At 50.1% G+C, this 22,911-nt stretch overlaps 1 protein-coding gene across 4 annotated transcripts in view; it reads right to left on the reverse strand.

Annotated features, from left to right (window-relative positions):
- Window positions 1-15,752, reverse strand: part of DAG1 (dystroglycan 1) — a 49,269-nt gene extending 33,517 nt beyond the window's left edge. For 2 of the 4 annotated variants that reach the window (XM_043885365.1, XM_043885367.1), the window contains exon 1: window positions 15,578-15,752. The gene's annotated coding sequence lies outside the window, so the exon portion shown is untranslated. Of the gene's footprint in view, window positions 1-15,270 lie in introns of all 4 variants that reach the window. The other 2 variants (XM_043885366.1, XM_043885368.1) reach the window with 2 other exon arrangements.
- Between the last annotated feature and the right edge of the window lie 7,159 nt (window positions 15,753-22,911).

A 22,911-nucleotide genomic window follows, 5' to 3' on the forward strand; every position in this document is an offset into this window, starting at 1 on the left:
TCCGGCCCTTCCACCAGCACAGCCCACGCCTCCCTGACTCTGGAATTCCTTACATTCTCCTCCCTAAAGGACAACCCTCAAAAAACTTGGATTCAAGGCAAGAAAACAAAGCCTGGTCGGTCTCCTTAGGCCTAAGCAACCTTGATGCATACAGAGGATGCAAAAATCTGAACGCACCTGGCTTCAAAACTATTGAAGTGTAAAAATAAATGAAATTTTTAATGTGTGACTTAACAGCACAATGAAACCACCACAGGCATGCGGTAAGTGTCATAGTACCGGGAGAAAGCCAGATCAATTCTGGTACATCAATCACAAGACACCTCTTCTCAGGGGCAGTTCCCATCTGAAGGACAATGGGCTTGCTATATATTGGGTTGACCAAAAAGCTCATATGGGATTTTCCATTACAGCGTATGGAAAAACCCGAACAAACTCTTTGGCCAACCCCACTCACAGGTATAGGCCAGCCGTGAGCAGAGCCCTGATCCTTCAGGGCCTCAGGGCAACAGCTGACCTGGCAGCAGCGCTCTGAGGTGACCACGTATTTGGCCCCACACCAGACCCTGGCTCAGCTGCTGCTGCTAAGTTGCATCAGTTGTGTCCGACTCTGTGCGACCCCATAGACAGCAGCCCACCAGGCTCCTCCATCCCTGGGATTCTCCAGGCAAGAACACTGGAGTGGGTTGCCATTTCCTTCTCCAATGCGTGAAAGTGTAAAGTGAAAGTGAAGTCGCTCAGTCGTGTCTGACTCTTAGTGATCCCCTGGACTGCAGCCCACCAGGCTCCTCCGTCCATGGGATTTTCCAGGCAAGAGTACTGGAGGGGGGTGCCATTGCCTTCTCCAACCCTGGTTTAGGCTGCCCATCAAATTTTGAGGTAAGCTGGGGTGGGCTTCAGACAAGAAAGCCAGGACTAGTGGACAAGTCCCTGGGCCTGAACCCTGAGGCTACCCTCGCACGGAAGCAACACTCATCTTGGCCCTCCACGTGCCCCCCTCTCCAGCTGCCAGCCAACACCACTGGCAGCCGACACACCTCCCCATCCTGTCAGGCGAGTCTCTGCACCCAGGGCTTGAGACCAGCAGGTGAGGCCACAACCACAGCTCACAAAAGGATCCCACTATCCTCCCAACCTCCCTGGCCTGATGGTGCAGATATGGCGAAAGACTATGGAGTCTGGCTGCTCTCTAAGCTCTGACCACTGGGCCTGTGTGAGCCCTACATGGAGAAGGGAGAGGCGCTGCCCTGGGGAGAAGGGTCAGTGTGGAGGAAGGAGGGAGGGCCTGGGAGGGCCCTCTGTGAACCCACCTCGGTGAATTATGTTGTTTTTTAAAGTCACGACTCTTGTTTCGTGTTTATTTATTCATTCATTAATTTTTGGCTGTGCTGGGTCTTCGTCCCTGAGTGCAGGCTCTTCTCTAGCTGCAGTGCAAGGGCTTCTCGTTTTGGTGAGTTCTCTCATTGCGGCTTAGGGGTTCCAGGGCGTGGGGCTCAGCAGTTCTGTGGTGCACAGGCTTAGCTGACCCGTGGCATGTGACATCTTCCCAGACCAGGGATCGAACCCATGTCCCCTGCACTGGCAGGCGGATTCTTAACCACTGGACCACCAGGGAAGTCCCATCAACGAATTAGACCAGAGAACACATCCAGCCTTTTCCCCTTGCCACACCTGTTACACCCGTACTGGGGAAACTGGTTTGACAAGGATGGCGGAGCCACTGGGAGGCTGAGCTGGCCTGGCCTCTCCTCAGGCCCCACTGTCCTGCCACAGAAGTGGCGCTCCGGGTCCCTGCCTGTGAGCAAGATGTGGAACAAAAGGAAAGCAAAGGCCCAAACCGCCTCCACCTTGCCAGAAGGACCAGGGCTGAGGTCCATCGAGCCTTTAGATCCAACTGCCGATTCACACTGAGCACAGATAAGGGCGTGCTGACCTGCACCCTGGGACACAATTGCTCAATCTGGACTGGGAGAGATCCCAGAGGTCTAAGGGCCCAGGTTCTACAGCAGGTAACTGCCAGGAAACAGGACGAGGGGGGGAGTGTAGATAAAGAAACTTAAAACACATGTCAATTAACAAAAAATGAACAAATTAAACTGCAGTGCCTAAGGACAGACATTTGGGAGAATAAAACCATCAAAAAAAAAAAAAAAAAGTAAGGAAATGGCTACAAAAGGACAGGAGGGGATCACCTTGGGAAGGAAGGGAAAAAGCAGGCTGTGGCAGGATTGGGGCTCACCGGAAGCCTCTGGGGAAACAAATAAAACTCTTTTCTTGACCTTATAATTTACTAAGCTCTACTTTTTTTGGAGGGGGGTGGTCTTGTTTTCTCCATTTTTATTTTTTACACTAGTGAAGTTTTTTCCAAGTCAAAAATATATTAAATAAATAAGATGAAGTAAACTGAAACTGGGCTTCCCTGGTGGCTCAGCTGGAAAAGAATCCACCTGCAATGTGGGAGACCTGAGTTTGATCCCTGGATTGGGAAGATCCCCTAAAGAAGGGAATGGCTACCCACTACGGTTTTCTGGCCTGGAGAATTCCATGGACTGTATAGTCCATGGGACCGCAAAGAGTCAGACACAACTGAGTGACTTTCACTTTCAAACATAAAACCAGTCCTGGAAGAGCTTGAGGGCTTTGTGAAGCAGCATTTGCAGAAAGAGAACTGCACCAGGAAGTCTGAAAAAGAGAGGGTGGCCTCACAGGCAACTGGGAGGGGACCTCCTCTAATTCAGGGGTTTGGCCTTGGGAACCACCACTGGCGGCTCACCCAAGTCCCACACTCTCCAATAGCTCTGCAGCTTGTTAAGCTGGTATTGCAGCCATAACTGGTTCCGACGGGCAGAGTAAATAAAGGTACTATAGTTTTTTAAACTGGGTGCCCCCAAATCCTGACATGTCTAGTGATTAGTCCCTTCACAGCAGATCTTCCTGACTCCCAGGGTCTGAAGGTTTTAACTTGCTCCCTTGGCAAAGCACACGAACACTGCCTTTCAGGCCCCTCAACTCGGGGCGAGTCCAACGTCACAGCCTCTGTTTCTGTTCAGTTGGCTCTATCTATGTGGCCCGAACTCTGTCACCTCAGGGTTGGCCAAAGTCACTATACCCGTCTCCCACCCCTACCGCTAGCTGACCTGGCCCATGGTGGCCTCCAGTTCCCACCCCTCACCATCCCCAGACAGTAACCCCTTGCACACCTGCCTCCTCCGCTGACTTGGGGATTAACAACGCAAACAGAGCAAGGTTCCTCCACACACTGGGAGTGATCTTCTCCCTCCCGACCTCTCTTCTAAAGTCATGTTACCTAATTCCCCTCCCATCTCCTCTCACAGCTTCCCCAATTATCCCCAAAGTCCCCCCGCAACACACACACTCTCATCCAAATCAGCACCAAACCAAAACGGTTCCCCACAGTTAACTCTGCCAACTCCCCAAAACTCCACCGTGAAGGCCCCACCAGAACCACGACTAAGGTACGCATCAGGGTCAGGAAAGAGTCCCAGAGGTCACAGACACCTCAGTGCGTACCTGGATGTCAGCCTGGCTTTGAAAATAATCTATCACTGCCTGCCAGCTCTCTAAGGGCCTCTCCCTGAGCTCTCACATCACTCACCTTAAAATATATATACAAAATACAAATGACCTTAATCCAGTCACCCACAATATCTGGCAGTTTTAATACTTCTGTGCTTCAGACAACCGAAACGAGCAACCTAGCGAAGGAACGTGGGACATCACTATGTACACCTCTGGGCGTCCTGCTTTCTCCACCCCATATCCAAACCTGAAATCAAACTGCCAAGGTCAATGAACCCCCTCACAGTGATAAGGAGTCTGCAGTGCCTTCAATAAAAATGGACTGCTTCCACAGCAGGGTTTTCTTCTCTTGTCCTCGTCAGCTCCTCACAGTGGCCTCCTCTGTGCGGCCCTGCCCTGACCCAGAGCTACTCCCGGGCTGGGAGAAGCCCTGTAGGATCTGCTTCCTTTCAGAAGATTTAGTGACCATTTACAGATTTTCTGCTCCCCTCTGGGGGGTATCATGTCATTTTCTTTGATAACAGCCAGCAGCTTTATCCTCAATGCCTCTAAAAAAAAGGTCAGAGACCAAATGCCTTCACTATCTGGAAATCACCTGGAGCCTTCTCCAGTAGGAACCCACAGGCAGCTCCCTCTGGACAGAGAATCATACAGCCTGGTGCTTTCACTATCTGGAGGCTGGAACCCAGTTTTTGTCTTTAGGATAATTAGCCTCCACTCAGAAATCAGGCAACAGTGCATGTACCCTTATCTTCTTTATATTCAAGCTCTGTTTGTCCCTCAGGGAGTCAAGGAAGCCCCAAGCACTTCAGGTTTCCAGGGAGGATGCTGACTTTACAGAGTAAGGTTCTGACATTCCAGACTAAATTCATCCTACTAAACAAATTTTAGGTCTTAAAATTCCTGTTCTAAAGAGTTCCAGCCCTACAGCTCAGCTGGACTGTATGTTCCAGGTACAGAAACTGCTGCTGCCCAACATTCAACCAGGCACGCCCACTGGCTCCAAGTCTCTTAAAATACATCTGCTGGCCGAAAAATCAGTTTTATAAGTCAGGTAGTCGAGAAGTCATATGGTCACATGGGGAAAACATAAGTACATGTTAAAAAAAAAAAAAAAGCATACGTGTAGCCCTTTGAAAACCAAGGACTTTTCAAACCAGGCGTGCAGTGCAGTTGAATATTCAGAGAGAGATAAATATTATACCAAAAAAATAAATAAATAAAAGGAAACCAAGCACTTATAGTCAATCAATTCATATGACAACCTTGCCAGGCTGAGCTCCTTCTACTGCACTAGTGAGGCTCGGGAAAACGCTGGGCACATCAAAGAATCACCAAAGGAGCTCCTTACAAATATAAACAACACTGTCTAGCTACCAAAATCCTTGATCCTCAAACTATTTTTGTCTTTTACTCATCTTGCTGGGGCCAGTCCCTCCTGGATCAGCCACCCTAAGAAAAACACCACAGCGCTCAAAGCTCCACAGCTGAGTGAGCAGTCAAGCCAGTGTTGCTTTTTGGGAAGCACAGATGGGACAATCCCATGGACAATGGAGCCTGGACACAGAAGTCCACAATTGCAAAGAGTTAGACATGACTGAAGTGACTTAGCACAATGGGCTCATAGTCTAAGGCTTTGAAAAAATATATATAAGATACTAACCTGGTACACATAAAATATAATCTATTACATATGTAAAATAAACACAATTTTTAAAAACCCTGAATCAATCACTTAGCCTAAGAAACACGTCCAGCCTTTATTAAATACTGGGCTTCCCTGGTGGCTCAAATGGTAACCAATCCGCCTGCCATGCAGGAGACCCAGGTTCGATCCCTGGGTTGGGGAGATCCCCTGGAGAAGGGAAGGGCAACTCACTTTAATATTCTGCCTGGAAAATTTCATAGACAGAGCAGCCTGTTGGGACAGAGTCCAAGGGGTTGCAAAGAGTCAAGATGCGACTGAGCGACTAATACTTTTTTTATTGTTATTAAATACTGGACTCTCAAGTTTACACCAGAAAAAGGACAAGTGTAAGAATAACAGGTAGCAATTATGGAGAGGTGTAGGACTCACTACCAGAAAGTTTTACTTTCTCTTCAGCAGCCTACGGGGACGAGATTATCTCCGGATTGTACTGAGGCAGGGGGGACAAGGAAGCTCCGGACCTCTGGCAGATTCCCTTCTCAGGCTCAGGTTTCCACTGCTGAGGGTACTCGGTGTTTTCACTGACCAGCCTCATCGAACTTGTACCACAGATCTTGCCTGTCTTGCTGAAAAGAAAGGGCCTTTAGTGGGTAGACCTCACTTCTTGGGAGGTCACGGCCCAAGAGACCATAGCATGACAAGGCACTATCTGAAAGAATAACTCTCCTTTAGAAAACTCAATATCATTTATAAAAAGAGCTGGCATCTACAATGTGATCTCAGCACAGCAAGTTTCATTCCTTTATTTGATAAAAAAGAGTGCCACTCCCAATCTTAAAATGGAGAAGGAAGCAGATCACTCTGCTCAGGTAGCAGGTTAAAATAGGCTAGAAATTTTTTTTTTCCTGTAATACAAGAAAAAAAAAAAGTAGGAGGAAGGTAAACATCCAGGGCAATGCAAGTACCAGCTGCTCCTTTCACAAGACACTTCCCAGAAAACAAAGAAACTGTGCATGTTGAAGCATCATAGGAAGAATGGATTTTTTTTTTTTTTTAACTATGATCAAGAACAATTTCAAATCCAGGCATTTGTGGTACAGTGGGTAGCTTAGCTGCCTTCTAAGAACAATTTCCAGGACCGTTCCAAAGTCAACCTACCTGGGTTTTAGAGGAGCAAATTTCTCAGTAGTCTCCCAGGCAATCAATATAGACCTCATGTAGAAAAGGCCTTCGCCAACTCCAGGAAGGCCTGACTGGGCCTTCTCCATCTTCCATTCCACTACCAGCTCGCTCAAGTGCCCTTCACAGAACCTGTTAAACAACTGCTGATGACAAACCTGGCTCCTTATCTGAAGCCAACACCCTCGAAAGAGAAGCAGCCAGTGACCTCTATCTGTTCACTCTTTAAGTCATTAAGGTCTCCCTTAAATCATTACCTCTTTCATTTTTTTTCCATTTTCCAAGGACACACTGGCCTGGGGTCAGGAGAACCACCTGATGGTTAATGCAGTTTGGTATCAAGAGAAAGCTCCCGTATCCAGAACAAACCTGTTTTTTAAAAAGCTGAGTCTCAGGACTTCCCTGGTGGGCCAGTGGCTTAGACTGCATTCCCAATGCAGGGGGCCTGGGTTCGATCCCTGGCCAGGGAACTAGATCCCGCATGCCACAACTGAGAGTTCTGCATGTCACAGCTAAGACCCAGTGCAGCCAGATAAATTAAAAAAAAAAAAAAAACTTAAGTCTCTCTGGCTTCTCCATCCCATATTCTGGCATTCCACATCTTCAACAAGTTCTACAGTTGATTAAGGCCAAAATAAGTTTTTCCCCAGCTCCACTGAGATACAACTGAAGGCCAGAATAAATTTGAAAAGCAAGAATCTGAAGTCCAATTTCATTCACAAATAGATTAATCTGATGCTTCCCAGTGGATTCAGAACACAACAAAGGCCTGGGGCAACTCCCCAGCCTCCTGTGACCAAGCAGTCAGTCACCCTTGAGAGCAGCAGGCCTGCCTCTCCAAATATGGCCTGAGATCTGCCACAAGAGTGAGCTCAGCCCTGGAAAGGGGTCCACAAGAATGCTGACCAAGACATGACAAAATCCGAGGGCAGCCCCGAGGGCAGTCACAGCACAGACACCGTGGCTGAGAACACTCCTGAATGGCAGGGCAGCCTGTGAGGACACAACAGCTCATCGGGCTCGTGGCCCCCTCAGCATCCCGTCGCCACAGCAGACTGAAGAGAGGCCACGGCAGGCCGGACACTTAAGTGGAGGGCTGTGCACAGCCCACAATGGGCCCCATTCTCCCTGGAAGCGCATGGCAGGAGGGGAGAGGGGAGGCCGGGACATTCCTTCACCCCCTCACATGGAGGGAAAGGCCACAGGCAGCCCAGGGCAGCAGAGGCCTGCCGGAGACAGCCTGAGCAGCCATCTTCCTTTCGAGCTGCACACGCCAGAAGGACCCCTCCTGAAAAGCCAGAAGGGAGTCCTGAGGTGCCACCGGATTAAGTCATGTGGATTAGGTGGCCTACACAGGTGTCCTCTCTCTGGTCAACAGCATCCAGCCAGAAGGGAAAAAAAAACACACACTCAGGCACCCCACGGTCCCCGTCAGCCCAGGGCTCATGCTGCAAGAACAATCAACTTTTCCTGCTGAAGATTTCTTCCCAGTGCCCAGGAACCCAGTGACTTTTTAGACTACTTTTAAAACTGGATAAAGCACATGTTCAGACTGGCAAACACAGTGTGTTAAGTCTATATTATTGACCCTTCTGACAAAATATTGTGATCTTTTCCAGGTAAGCAGAAGCAACAGCTGGGAATAACCAAGAGAAGGAAAGGAGACAGGAATTCTGTTATCTGCGCCTTTAATGAATTCTATTTTTAGATTTTTAATAAAGAGTTTCTAGTCTCCTCCTACCAAATTTCTCTACTCAGGCAAGTCAGTCTTCCCAACATTGCTCAAAAGTCTAAAAATAAAAGACACTTAGTCCAAGATGCTTAACGTAACAGGTAGAGCAAAGATCTCAACACTTCCTCATTTTTCACAAGACCCAGGATGCCCCCCTGTTCAAGGACTACTCATCAGGCTAGTCTCCACTATTCAAAAATCCAGTAAGTGAGGCTCCCTGAGGTCAGAGCAGATCCAATGCAAAGACAATCCACCAGCCCAAGCAGAAACAGGCACAGGATATTTACAGCGACAAGAGACGAATGCTTTATGAAAGCATTTCTTGTATAGTAAGGGCCCAGAAAATGGATGGTGTACCACGTGCTGATTAATAGCCAAATAAAAACAAAATAGTATTTGCAATTCTATCACTGACTTCATCATTTTCCTTGGCAAAAACTGGCTGAAGACTCAACCCAGCCCTGGAGAACAACTAGGCTAATTAAAAGAGGCATTTCCGAAAACCAAGGCAGAACTGGATCACTTCTGCCACAGACAGCCTTGGGAGCCTCCTTAAGTAATCCTTTATCAACCTCTGGAATCCCTGGGGGAAATGTTCCCAGTACAGTGAGAAGTAAAACAGAGACAACTCTAACATTTGCCAAAACAGGCATCCTCCAATTCCACGAATTTGTTTCAATGCATATACATTAACACCAGCTATTGGAAAGGACTCTGTAAGCAGCGTTTCTTATCTGTGGATTCCCATACTCCATACACAAAAACTCAACATCCACAGAAATGAAGAGCAAATGCCAAAACAGACGAAAATGGGCACTGGCCTCTTTCTCCCTGAGTATGATATATCCTTCCAAAGGCTTCACTCGTCCTTAAGCTTCCCTCAACTGGCACACTCCCCTACACTTAGGGTATCCGAGGGCTGTGACTACCTCAGGAAGAATGAATCTGTGGCTACACATACCCCCAGTGGCAGGGAATATTGAGTCTTGGCCTCGATGCAGCTCTAAAAATTACACACACATGCAAGTCACAGAAAAGGGACTAGGGAAAATGTACGCAGTGCTTAAAAAATGACATTCAATACAAACCTGCCTTACTTGATGTTATAAATGGGCTCCTTCAAAACTGTAAGTCACACTACATTTTTTCCAAAAGTTTTATATTTATAGTGTGGAGGTAAGAAAAAGATTCTTAAAAAAAATGTACAAAGGTGTCAACTGCAATATTATCTACTATAACTAAAGTAAGATTAACAACCGTGTAAGAACTGAAGACAGGTTAACCATCAGAAATGATATATTTGTAGAACAATGAATACTATAATGCTGGGAGGGCAAAAGCAAGATTAAAAATTAAATTTTAACTCAGTAAAAATGCTGCCCAAGGGCCATCTCTGGAGGACACCTAGGAATCAGGGGATGCCGGCTGCTTCTAGGGAGGGGAAGCAGGGACTGAGGGGATAGATTGAAGAGAGATTTCTTTCCCCTGTACAAAAATCCTTTAGAACTTTTTGAGATTAACCATGTGTTAGCAGTTGCTATTTAAAGAAGGAATAAAGTTGGGGAAGACAAGAGATTTTCCCCTTACTTTCAACTTTTATCTTCCATGTTTCTTTTTTTAAATACATGGATTATTTAATACAGCTTTTGCTCCACTACAGTGTTTTAAAATTCCATGATCATTTTGCCAAGTACGTGATTATCCCTCATCTTGCTTTAGCAGCAATCTCCCTTTCCAAGTATCTTTCTTCAGGCTCTAGTGCCAGGCTGCTTTAAAAGCCTTATCTTAAGGGGACTTCCCTGGTGGTCCAGTGCTTAAGAGTCCTCACTTTCACTGCAGGGGGACTAGGATCCCGCATCCCGTGCAGCAAGGCCAAAAAAAAAAAAAAAAAGCCTTATCTTCCTGGAGAGCAGAAGCCCTACAGGAAAAGAAGGAACCAATATTGGTGAATGTCCACAACCAAGGCAGCATTACATACACCACAACCACCACCTCCAGAGGAAGTAGGGCGTGCCACTCAATCTGCCCACACCACCAGCCACCCTTTATTGCCAAAGGATGACAACGAAAATGAAATGTCTTCTGTAGAGTCAATCCAGGATCAAAAAATTATAAACAGTTTCAAAACGTACAAAATTAATTTCAATGTCTAAAATTCAGACAGGGGTATTTTCAAAAATAATTAGCTCAAGAAGGTATAACTGAGAAGCAAAACCTCAACACCATTAAATGCATCACAGGATGTGCAGGTTAAAGACACTGTCATAAAAATGATTTTTTATATTCAGCTGATTATTCCCATTAGGATTCTACTTGTAAAATATAAATTAAGTCAACATACTGCAAAAGTTCATTCAGATTTACTTCACTCCAGCAGAGAAGACAGGACAGTTTCATCAACTTAGACATGCTCAGTTCATGATACTGTACCATGGCATGCCATCCATCCTTCCACCCTAGACCCAGAGCAAAACTAAGAAAATGCTTAGCTCTCTCAAACCCAAGGAGTGGGAAAATAGGAAACCCTAGTCACTAGGGCTAAATTAAGCCCTCTGGCTGGTGTAATTTTGTAAACTACTCTAAAATCCTATTTATAGAAATTGCTATCTGAGCAGTATCACTGACTAAATGATCAGAGTGAAGAGTGGTCACAAAGGCGAAGCAGGTTATGAAACTCACAGGAAGACGACTTTAAATTAGTGCCCAAAGGCAAGGGCACACAAAGACCTACTGGGAAATGACCAGATTAACCACTTGCATATACAAAACCACCACCATCTTGTTCCAGGACTGGAGTGTCAACCCAGGAAAAGCAGAGAAAGATGGGGTTAAGCAACAACACAGTAACACTTGCAGAGGCACAGAAATACTTCTGAACATGGAGGAGGGAGAAATCCTTGACCAATACACAGAGCACCTAGAAGCCCACACTATCTGTATTCTCACTCTGAGTTCCCTTATGGTTCAATACTCTAGTCCCCCTCTGGGTCCCCTTCTATGTTCACATCAGCATTTCTTAATTCTCTGATACTCTGGAAGCCTCCAGCCTCCAAGCGGCTACCCTCTGCAGTGGCTCAAATCTAAACAACATACCCCGGAACCTGGAATATTGAATCAAACTTCTCATTGTTGACTTCCTACACTGGTTAGGGGAAAAAACTCTTAAGACAGGACTTCCCTAGTGGTCCAGTGGCCAAGACTCCGCTCTCCCAGTGCAGGGGCCCGGGTTTGATCCCTGGTCGGCGAACCAGATCTCACACGCCCCAACTAAGACCTGGCACAGCAAATAAAAATAATAAATAAATAAATCTTTAAAAAAAAAAAAAAAACTCATAAGACCTCACTCTTATTCTTGCCCACCCGCAAAATGAGTCTACCACCACTTGCCATTCAGCTAGGCTAGTTATGTGCTTCTTATCAAGAAGGCTATTAAAAAAAAAAAAAGAAAAAATGACCAACTTAAAAAGGAAGCATGGGGTAAAGGGGCTCTAATGTCACACCATGATGGGACACCTTTAGTTTGCCTTGCACAGGTCAAATGTGCAAGTCACTTGTCAATTCTTTACCTGAAATTCAGTCTAAAGCTACATTACACCCACCATGATTCTGAGTATCCAAGAGTATAGATGTTTCCCTCTACCTACCAAGTCGGTCAACAAGTTGTGCTCTCTTTCGTAAGTTCACCTCTTTTTTGCCCTGTTGCTTGCCTGCCACAGAAACTCAAGCCTTCCCCACTTCAGGCAGTCTAGGGGCCCTTCTTAATTTTTTTTGTTGTTGTTGTTGGCCATGCCACATACCTTGTGGGATCTTAATTCCCTGACCAAGGATTGAACCCAGTCCTCTGCAGTGACACGCAGGGTCCTAACCACTGGACCACTAGGGATTCCCTAGGGGCCCTTCTTTATTCGGAGTTTCTCAAGTCCTCATCAGTGCTTGGCTAATGCAGCCTTATATCCTCATCTTTTTACTATCTCCTACCTCTTTCACTCATTGGTAGATCCCTGCTGGTACCAGCAGGTCCCTAACATCTGCTGAACTGGGTCATCTTGAACTTTCTTCATCTCCACTGCCCTGCTGACCCCTGCTCTAGTTCAGAGCCACTATCTCCCCAGTGGACCACAGCAGTAACCAACCTGTCTCCAATCCAGCCCAACCTCAAGATTAACATTGGGGGCGCACTTCTGAAAACCCAGAGCTGACCCCAACACAGTTGTGTTTTAAGATCTCCAAGGTTTCCTGTTCTTCCATAACATCAAACTTCTCCATGCGGCCTTCTCTCTCCCACTCAACCTTCCAGAACATACAGAAAAAGAGCCCAGCCTTCTCCCCCTGGACCCTTTCCTCTGTTCATTTTTCTTCCACACAATTGTGACCTTCTTGCCACCACTCCTCCATCAATCAAACCATTAACCCTTCTTGAAGGTCTAGCTCAAATGTAGTTCTCCCCTAAGGTCTGTCCTCTCTGACCTAGGACCCAAGTTCATTGGCTTACTTCAGTACAGTGCCCAGAGCCACCAGCTCAGGGCTCAAGAAGGCTCTGACAAACCCTAGATTTCTGAAAATGGCCCCTCAGAGCATGTTCCTAGAGTTCCATGTGGGATCACTGATCACTTTCTCATTTCTCATCTCATTCTGCCCACCGCCAAACACCCAGGCTTGGTCTTTGCCAGAGAAGGACCCACCTGAGACCACCATTATTAGTCTGCTACAACACAAACACAGATGGGTATAGCCAAACGTCCAACCAGGGTTCAAATCCTAATTCCACCACCGTGTGACCTTGGGAACATTCCTTCATCTGTGACTCAGTTTGCTAAGCCACTGGAAAGGACTCTCAGAAGCATTCACAATAACGCATGTAGAGCAGAAACTCAGAAGGCCCTTGACTGTGCTGGTGTAGATCCACCGCATCACTGATCCAGAGCTCAGGAAAGGCTGGAATGACTGTGAAGTGAAAGGAATGAACATGCTCTCATCTATCTCAATATGGATGAACACATATCTATTTACTTCAGGGGTTAATATACCAGCCCTGCCCAAGAAAAACTGCGATGCCCCCAGTTCAAATGAGAAATAAGGCTGTTTAAGGTTAACAAAAAAAATGCCATGCTTCTCCTTTCGTAAACAACAACCCCAGTCTAAGTAGCCCGAGTGTCCCTTCAAATTCCACCATATTCAATGTTCAAGAGATACTAGCAAATTTACAGAAGAGGTGATTTAAAGCCTTGGTCATGTTAAATATTCTGAATTGAGCCTCCTCCCCCATCACAGCTTGGAATTCCCTCTGCTCAAACTTTTCAGCCAGTCTCCTCAACTGGCTCCTTCACCCTCATCTGTCCTCTAAAGGTTTAACTCAGAGACAGAGGTCCTTTTCCCATCCTCTCCCACCCACTATGTGGCCACCAGCAAGACCTTTCTAAACGTAGGTCTGGGCCACACCACTCCACCGAGGAAAACCCTTCCCAGTCTCTGGCACCTTGAATATGAAGTCTGAACTCCTTGGCACAAGAGAAACGCCAGGGGCCCCCACCTCTCAAGCTGGAGGACTCACAGGTGCTATTTTAGGCCCTCAGGTACATATGGTTCCCTGGGTCAGGACCTTGCTGTCCCCCAGCTAATTTCTGCTGGCCCTGCAAGCCTTGGCTCAGGAATTCCCTCTCTCCTCAGGCTCCCAAGAACCATCTGAGCGGGCAGACACTATCAATCATAGGTTCCCCATCCCCCACTGTCCACCATACCGACTTCCCTAAGGGCAGAACCAGGCTCTTTTATAGGGCTGGCCAAAAAGATTGTTAGGGCTTTTCTGGAAAAGTGTATGGACAAATCTCAATGAACTTTTTGGCCAACCCAATACATGGGTCCCCTGGATCTACCACAGAATCTGGTAAGTAGTGAAGCCAAGTATTTGTTAAATGAATGAATGTATTTTGCCAAATCAATTTTTCAGAACAGTGAAGACTGGCTCTCTGCCTCTTTCAACAGAGGTACACAGAAACACAAGCTTTCATGTTCCAACCAGATGTTTGTTGCTCAAATTGCATTGCTTACATCTCCTTTCAAACAGTATCCTGCAGGCCTTCAACAGGCTCATCGAACTCCCTCCCCAAATCTCACTGCTCCAAGAAATGGCTCCTCAATCTCCTTTAAGCATGCAGGCCAGGAGCTCTGATTACTTGGCTCCAAGGCCAGCAAAGTTCAATTCAACTTCTCCATATTCAAACTATGCCTCCCATGTTGAACTCTTCTTTTTATTTATTTATTTATTTTTGAGCTCTTTTTTTTTTAAAAAAAAAAAAGGACATTCCAAAATTACCTCTCAACAGCTAAGCATAGAACAACCTGATAAAGTTACAACAACCCATCTACACCAAACTCCCAAACACCTGGTAGCACATTCAACTCTTTATCTGAACTGATGTCCTGTAAATACCACCTCCCTGCACAGAAGTCTGGCTTCCAAGCCAGGAATCATGTCTACTCGCTTATTTAGGGAAACAGCAGGCTGGGCTCTTAAGTTAGAACTCTAAGCTATAACCGTGTTGCCCCAGGCTGTAGCTCTCACCAAGGCCAAACTTCACGGTCACCATTAAAACTCATTCTGAGGTTCACAAGTCGAAGAGCTTCTCAAGTCATAGAGATTAAAATACGCATTTTAAATCAGTAGCTGAGTTGTTATGAAATTAACTTGAAATTTACGGCAGAAGACTTCTAAACACAGAGAGCCATTTCTCCGGAGACATTTTCCCAAATATTCCCGCAGGTGAAGATGGTTTTCCAAACACTAAGTGGAAAGGTGAAAAGGTAGCAGCAGGCTTCCAAAGAAGCCCCAAGTGTGTCCGTGTGTGAAGGGGTGACCCCACGCCTCTGAGCTCAGGCTCCGGCAGTTGCGGCGCCCTTCCCCGCCTCCTGAGCGGGCTCAACGCCCCATTCTCGGGATCTGGCCAAGCTGGGAGGCGCGACCCTCGGTGGAAGCCTGGGAGGCAGTCCGCAGGCCGGCCGCACACGCCCGCTGCCGACGCGCAGGCCCCGCGTTCCCGGGAGCGCGGGCCGGGCTGAGGCCTGGCCCATCGCCGCGGCGCGCAGCCCGGGCCCGGACTATGGACGCCCCCAGCCTGCGCCTGAGGGGCCGAGAGCAAGGGACGGCTCTACCCGGGCCCCGCCGCCGCCTCACCCGCAAGGACGTCCGCGACCGTGTCCCCGCCCCGGGCCAAACAGCGAGCAGCAGCAGGTGTTCCTCGGGAGGCTCCGCCGGAGACAGAGATGGGGGGCCCGAGCTGGCAGGCTCGGCGGCAGTGCACGGGCGGCGCAATCACCGAGCGCCGCCGGGCGGGCCGCGGCAGGTGCTCGCTCTTTCCGGCCGAGACACGCTGCCGCCGCCGCTGCTCCCCGGGGACTCGGCGCGAAGCTCCCGCTGCCGCCGCCACCGCCGAGCCCCAGGAGCGCGAGCGCCGCACCGCAGCCTCCGCGCGAGCACGTACCGGGCGGCGAGAGGGCGCGGAGCGCGAGGGCGGGGCGCGCGACCGAAGCCTAGCAACCCCCTGACACGCGAGTGCCGCAGCCAATCCCGCGGCCAGCTCCGCGCGGCGCCGACCGGCAGTCCCCGCGACGCCCGCTTCTGCCTGCGTCGGCCGCCCCGCAGCGCGCCGCACCCGCGCACAGGCCCCGCCCCCGTCAGCGCCGCTCCGCTCATTGGCCCGCCACGCCCCCACTCGAAAGGACACGCCCCCACCCTGGAAATCCCGCCCGCGGCCAGCCGGGTCTGTCCCCGGGACACGCCTCGGCCCGTTCGGGTCGCCCGGAGAGCGCAGGACTGGGGGTGGGGGAGGGGCTCCCCACCCAACCTCAGGCATTTGAGCGTCTGAGAGACATCCAGCCTACCCGGGTGGTCAGGCTGGATAACTTGGCCCGGCCGCAACTGGCCACCCATAGACTGCCTTCCGCCTTCCTGATTTCCCTCAAACTCAGATCAGGTTATTTGTAAGCCAAGAAAACAATCAGGAAGCGTCCTCCAGATTGGAACGATGATGGCCCCATTGCCCGACTCTTATATTGATGAGGAAACTGAGGCGAGGGCCGGAAGAACAGGAAGCCGACCCCTCTCCGGGGGGCCTAGCCCCCAGCAGGCGGGCGCGTCCGGGAAGCTCCTCAGGCCTGACCCTCCTCCATCCTCCTCCTCCTGCCCTGAACACCCGGAATCCGATGCCTCCTCAGGAGCCAGAAATAGCTCTGACCCGCTGGCACTGGTCACTCACTCGAGGCCCCACATTCTTTCAGGGAGTTGGGTGAATAAAGGGCTGGGAGTTACTGCTGAGGTCTGTCTCCCTTCAAGGAGAGGGTCCTAAACACTCTCTCACTCTCACCAGGGCTTACCTAGACCCACTATCTCAAAGGCCCCAGACTCAACAGATAAGGGATGACTCTGGGGATGCGACCTGAGGTGGGCTCTCTTCCCCAAACCCTGTTCAGGATGGTTCCATCCCCTTCTGGGCCTGGGGCCAGCCTGGAATTCCAGGCCCGCACTCTTGTCAGCAAGTACATTCTGAACACAGAACTGGCTGCTGCCTGCCACGGATTCCTCCCAGAGAATCCCAACAGCTCTTGGTCTCCCCTGCTTTCTCCCCCTCGATAGGGAGAACAGGAAGAAGCAAATTTCAGAGCGCAAAAGAACGCCTTGTCTCCAACACACATACCTGTTTGTGATTCTTTATACTTAAATGCAGAGGCTCCAAACTTCATTCACTGGAAATGAACTGGAAAAAGAACTAAAAACCAGGAAAAAGTCCCAAATTCCCTAATCATCCCTTGAAGGTTAAGCCTAAAAAATGGATGGCCTCTCAAATCCAGATTTAAAACTCTGCTGCTTCATAAAGGCTAAAAATGCAGGAATTTATTCAGGTTTATAAACAAATTACGTTCTTTCATTCACTCCTTCAGCTTACAGAGTTTCCCTCCCACCCACAAAGACACACCAGATACTGCTTTGCAGCCTGAGATTCTGCTGGGTATTTTAGTGTCTGACTGTATAATTACATATGTGTGTGTGTGTGTGTGTGTGTGTGTGTGTGTGTTTTCCCAAAACAAAAGACAGCAGTGAGTACAGGCCTCATCTCTCATAGCATCTACACAAGCTGCTGTGTGTATGTGTGTTTGTTAGTCACTCAGTCATGTCCAACTCTTAGTGACCCCATGGACTGTAGCCCGCCAGGCTCCTCTGTCCATGGGATTTCCCAGGCAAGAATACTGGAGTGGGTTGCCATGCCCTTCTCCAGGGAATCTTCCTGACCCAGGGATCGAACCTGGGTCTCCTGTGTTATAGGCAGATCCTTTACCATCTGAGCCACCAGAGGAGCCCAAAGACTACTAGTTGCTCTTTGGTCCTCACTGACCAGCAATGGACGCTAGAGTGACACTCCTTCTTCATTTTTGGCACTGGTCTTGCTAGATGAGGCACCAGGCTTCAATCTGGCCTCCGAAGTCCCAGCACCCCATCCATGCCCAAGCTCCCCCAGAGCTCCAACCAAGAGAAGGTTACTGCCTTGACTAACTGATGCCAAAAGGTGGGTTAGGCCCTTCCTAGTCCTAGGAGGAAAGGAGCAACAGCCAGAGTTTGCCTGAAACCCTTACAGCCAAACCCTTCCAGTCCTTGCTTCTCCAGGTTTGGGGCTCACTTGGTGATGCTGTGGTCCCAGGCTGGCTCTGATGCTCTTCCCTTCCCCCAGTCCTCCAGCCTTGGCAGATCCTCCCACAAGGCCAGAACAGCTGCGAGCACTGGGCCTCATTGCTGGCTTTCTTCTCTTTTCCCTGGAGGTGGGGTTCCCCCAACCCCCTATTCCTTCAGGCCCCAAAGGTAGGAGGCCTGGACAGCCAGCCTCTTGGGGCCTAGCCAGCCCCCACTGGAGCCCAACCAGCCCACATGGAGCCCACCCCAGAGTAAAGAGGGAGGCCGACAGTCTTCATGGCCCTTTAGGTTGAGCAGGGGCTGTAAAGTCAAGGCCCTGTTCCTTCCTGTAGTCCTGACAGTTGAAGCCTTCCCCCTCCTGGGGCTCTCACAGCTCCCCGTAGGGCTCAGCACCCCAGTGACTCACCCTTGGGAGATTATACTGGAACCCCAGCGGTGCCTAGGCCATCGTAGGTCCGGCCTGGTGTTCACAGCCAGTTGGAGAGCACAGCCAAGAGTGAGGCCCAGGGCACACCCAGGAACAGCTGCCCAAAAACCCCACGTGGTATGTGCCCAGAGAGAACTGATCAAGAGGCGGAGAATGAGGTCCTTCAAGTGTGACAGTCGGCCCTCAACTTGCCTGGCCATGTAGCCTCCTGTGCATCCTCCACCCTCCACTTAGACCCCCAGTCAGAGGCTTCAGGAAGGTTATCAGATTAAGTAAGGTTTGTCTTCTGCACTAGATTATGAACCCTTGAGGCCAGTTACGTGCACCTGCCTGATCCCAAGTCGCAATGATCGCCTAACATCACGCACATAATAGGGACTCAACTTCTGTTTGGGAAGGTAGGAATCAGGGAGTGCTGCCTGCCTCTTAGTTGGCAATTATTCCCCAAAAGTCTAAGCCTTGTACAAGGCCCACAGCAAATGACCCAGTACTTACTTGGGGCTGATATGACTGAAGCGAGGGCTTTGGTTCTAGCTCAAGGGAAATCCAGCAGACACCTACCTGCACCAAACTTTCTTCTGGTCTTAGGCTTCCAGAGCTTTATTATTCTAGCATATTCCCTAGGAACCAAGGGCCAAGAGCGAGTGCCCGGCCTCAGACTTTTCCAGAGAGGGGGAGGCTGGTATTCCTGATACTCCCCCAAGGCCCCCGTGGAGAAGGGAAGGGGCCAGTGCTGGCTGAGATGAGGGTGGAGGCCTGATGATACAAATGCTGGGCCTGCAGGTCTGCCAGAGGCCTAGCAGGAACAGCCAAATCAGAGCAAGGGAGGGGTCCCTTTTGTCTGGCTTTAACAGAAGGCAGATTGTCCAGCAGCTCTGGCAAAAAGAAAGGGCTGATAAGTTTATCCGGGAGAAACTGCCAGTAGGCGTGTTTGCTGGTCACCACCAGCCTTCCCAGAATGCAGTTCTTCCCCTTGTAGGACCCTCTACCACAGCACTTCCACCCGACCCCTTCATACATGTCTGGCCAGGGCCTTCCTCTAGCCAGCCAGGTAGCTGGCCTTCCAAGAACATGCAGTTCTGTGGGGACAGGAACTCCATGGAAAGGATGAGGGTTGGTCGAATGAATAAAAGTCACCTCTCGGGACTTCCCTGGCCGTCCAGTGGTTAAGACTTTGCCTTCCAATGCAGGGAATACCACATGCCTCCTGGCCCAAAAAATGAAAGCATAAAACAGAAGCAATATTGTAACAAATTCAATAAATTACTTAAAAAAAAAAAAGTCACCTCTCCCCTGGATGGACACATGTCTGCTGCCCTTTCCCTTAGCCACATTCCATTCCTTTCTGACTCAGGGATAAGATAGTCCCCCAAGGCCAACTCTGGGTGATTATTCTCAAAACGCTGGGCTTATGGCCTTGAGCACTGGACTAAACACCAGATTAGGTCTTGTCTGGCCGAGGGGCCAGTGGAGGCAAGCAAAGCTGAGGGACCTATTTGTTAATTCTTTTCGGTCACTGACCCGCTAGCCCCTAAACCCAGAGCCTTAGGGGAAGTCGCTCACATTCTTTCTTTTTTTTTGTTCTTTGGTTTTGCCACACTGAGTGTCTTCTGGGCTGTCAGTTCCCTCCCCAGGGATCGAACCTGTGCCACCTGCAGTGGAAGCTCAGAGTCCAAACCACTGAACCACCAAGGGATTTCCACCATCCACACTGTTCTTGTTCAGCCAGATTGAAAGTCCCTTCCCCACGCTTAGTCATCTGTCCATGTCTCGCTCTGAGCTCAGCCAGAGTTTCTCCAGGACAGAAAGACCTCTTATTCTCAGAGGGGGCCTGTGATCTGGGCTTGTGCCTGTCATCAGTCTGGGCTCCTCTCTGTGGCCTCTTAGTCAAGAGACATTAATAGGCTACCCCACAACCATGAGTTCTGACTCTGCACTCATGGCTGATGGGTGTGTCCTTAGAACAGTGGAAAGCATTGACCTTCTAGTGGACAGATAGCCTTTGCTCTAGGCTGTGTTGATACACACAAGCAGAGCCCCTGGGAACCCCAACTGCGGTCTGGGAAATCCCCAGCATTGCGGGGAAGAATAAGAGGGATTCATCCAAACATCTTGAGGGGCACTAATAAACAGTGGGACTTCCCTGGTGGTACAGTGGATAGGATTCTGCCTGTCAATTCTGGGGACACAGTTTCGATCTCTGCTTTGGCAAGATTCTACATGCCACGGAGCAATAAAGCCTGTAAGCCACAACTACCGAGTCAGGGCTCTAGAGCCCACAACTACTGAAGCCCTTATGCTCCACAACAAGAGAAGCTGGAGGAGAAGCTTCTCAACAATGAGAAGCCCGCACACTGTGCCAGAGTGGCCCCTGCTCGCCTCAACTAGAGAAAAGCCCACTCACAGCAACAAAGACCCAGCACAACCAAAAAATATATAAGGGTAAAGAGCGATGGGATTTTCCTGGTGGTTCAGTGGCTAAGATTCCATGTTCCCAAAGCAAAGGGACCTGGGTTCGATCCCTGGTCAGGGAACTAGATCCCACATGGGGCAACTGAAGATCCTGCCTGCCAAAGCTGAAACCTGGCACAGTCAAATAAACTCAATAAATATTTTTTTTAAAGAGAGAGAGAATGTTAGCATATCGGCCAAATCTCCAGATGTGTCCATATGAGGAATGAGCCCCCGCTGGGACCCAGAGCTAAGTGCGTTGTTTGACCTGAGAGGAGCTACTTGCCTTCTCTGAGCCTGACCCTCATCACCAGGTGCCTCCCTATATGGACTTCAGACCTGCCTGCTCACCGAGCGTGATAAAAGAGCACGTTTTGGGACTGAGTCAGAACCAGTGTGAAACATCCATCAGTGTATTGCTGATCCGCAGATATCTGCTGAGTCTTTTGTGTGCTGGAAACCCAGCAAAGGATTTTTTGCTCCAGCAAAGAAGGAGCAGACTGCTCTTGTGGAGCCCAGATTCTAGTGTAACAAGCTCTACAGTAAACACAAATGTAGTCATCAGGGGATGAGAGACCCGGGAGGGGCCAGGATCTGCTGCGCAGTACAGCTCATCAGGGACGCCCTTTCTTCGAAGGCAGAGGCCACAGGCGGTGAAGGAGGGAGTCCTGGGGATTTCTAAGGAAAGGCCACCGAGGTGAAGGCAGAGGAGAAAGTGGCCAGACTGGTCTGGGGAAACCAGGCGGTCACCATGGCCTGACCAGCGAATGGAACACAAAACAAGGGAGAATGAGTGACCAGGGGTTGGGGGAGGGGGCAGGGCAGGCGCTGGGGCTGGATTGAACCAGGCTAGGCTTTGAAACAAGTATAGGATCCCAGGAGCCAGGGGCAGGGAAGCCGGAGGTGGGAGTGAGGAGGAGGGGAGTGGGGACCGTGCCCTCAGGCCTCCTGGAAGGAATGCAGTGGGGCCAGGAATGAGGGGGCAGCAGCTTGGCCCCAGCCCTGGAGCACGTCCTTCCCCTACGTGGGGAAGGAGGTGGGTGAGCCGGCAGGGATGGGGCAGAGATGGGGGTCCCTCGGGGGAGGGGCGCCAGGCGCCAGGGAAGTCAAGTCAGAACAAGTGTTTAGAAAACAAATTTCTCTCCCTGCCTCCACCTTCCACCGGAATGCAGGGAGGCCAGAGAGGCAGCAGCATCCTCTCCTTCCAGCCCCAGAGAAGGAAGGATGGGGGGTGTGCGTGCCGGTGGGGAGCGGAATGGCCTGGGCAGCTCCTGTTTTGCCCTGCAGGCTTTAGGAGACATCCTGCAGAGCCCACCAAAGGGCCTAGAACCTTCTCCCTGAGGAAGGGAAGCCGCTGAACTGGGCCCAGGTGAAGGCGGGGAGAGTAAGGAGTGGGAGAGGATGTTCCGCCCCAAGACAGGGGGGCGATCCCCGTCCCCCAACACACACACACCCGCCCACCCAACTCCCCTGGGACTGCTGCCAGACACAGCTTGCGGGAGGCCCTCAGGACACACGGGGCATCACCTGGAAAACGCATGAGGCTTCAGCCAGCTGTCCCATCCATCTCTCTTCCGCTCGCCGCTCAGGGCCCATAACCTTCAAAGGTCCCGCCTTGCAGCTGCCACTTGGCCAGAATGGACGGAGGTCCTGGCTGGGGTCACCCGGGAATGGGCAAGAGAGGATCTGTATTCATCGGATGGGTTCAGTCGACTGAACCTGAAAGGAACCCCAGGAACCAGGAAGGCCTGGAAGGGGATGGACTGGGGACTGGACACAGGATGGGCCCTTGAGGTAAGAGAGTCCCCAGCTTGAAGCCAGGGCGCTGGACCTCTGGCTGTGGGCACGGCTGGCTGTAAGCATGGTGGCGACTCTCTGCAGAGGCCCTGACAGGCCCTAAGAGCCCTACGGAGACCCATTCGTGATCCCTGGAGAATTTTTACAAAAAAGGTAAAAAGAAACATTTCCTCCCCATCCCATCTCTGTGCCCCTAAGCGTCTGAGGGAATGTGGCAGCTGGAAAAACACAAGAGCGGGACCTCAGGTGGAGACATGGCTGCTCCCAAAGGGGAGAGTCTGGACCTCACAGCAGCGCCAAGCAGCTGCTCCTCTCAGGCTGCTGGGCCCCAGGACGGAACACTGGCCTCAACTGACCCCCTACCTGCCTGCTGCCTGAAACTCCCATGTACCCAACCCCGCTACCAGGACCCTCAGCAATTGGTTCAGTGGCACCGGTGGTCCTGAGACCCCAGGGTT

This window comes from Cervus elaphus, chromosome 24 (genome assembly GCF_910594005.1).
Source record: "Cervus elaphus chromosome 24, mCerEla1.1, whole genome shotgun sequence".
NCBI lineage: Eukaryota > Metazoa > Chordata > Mammalia > Artiodactyla > Cervidae > Cervus > Cervus elaphus.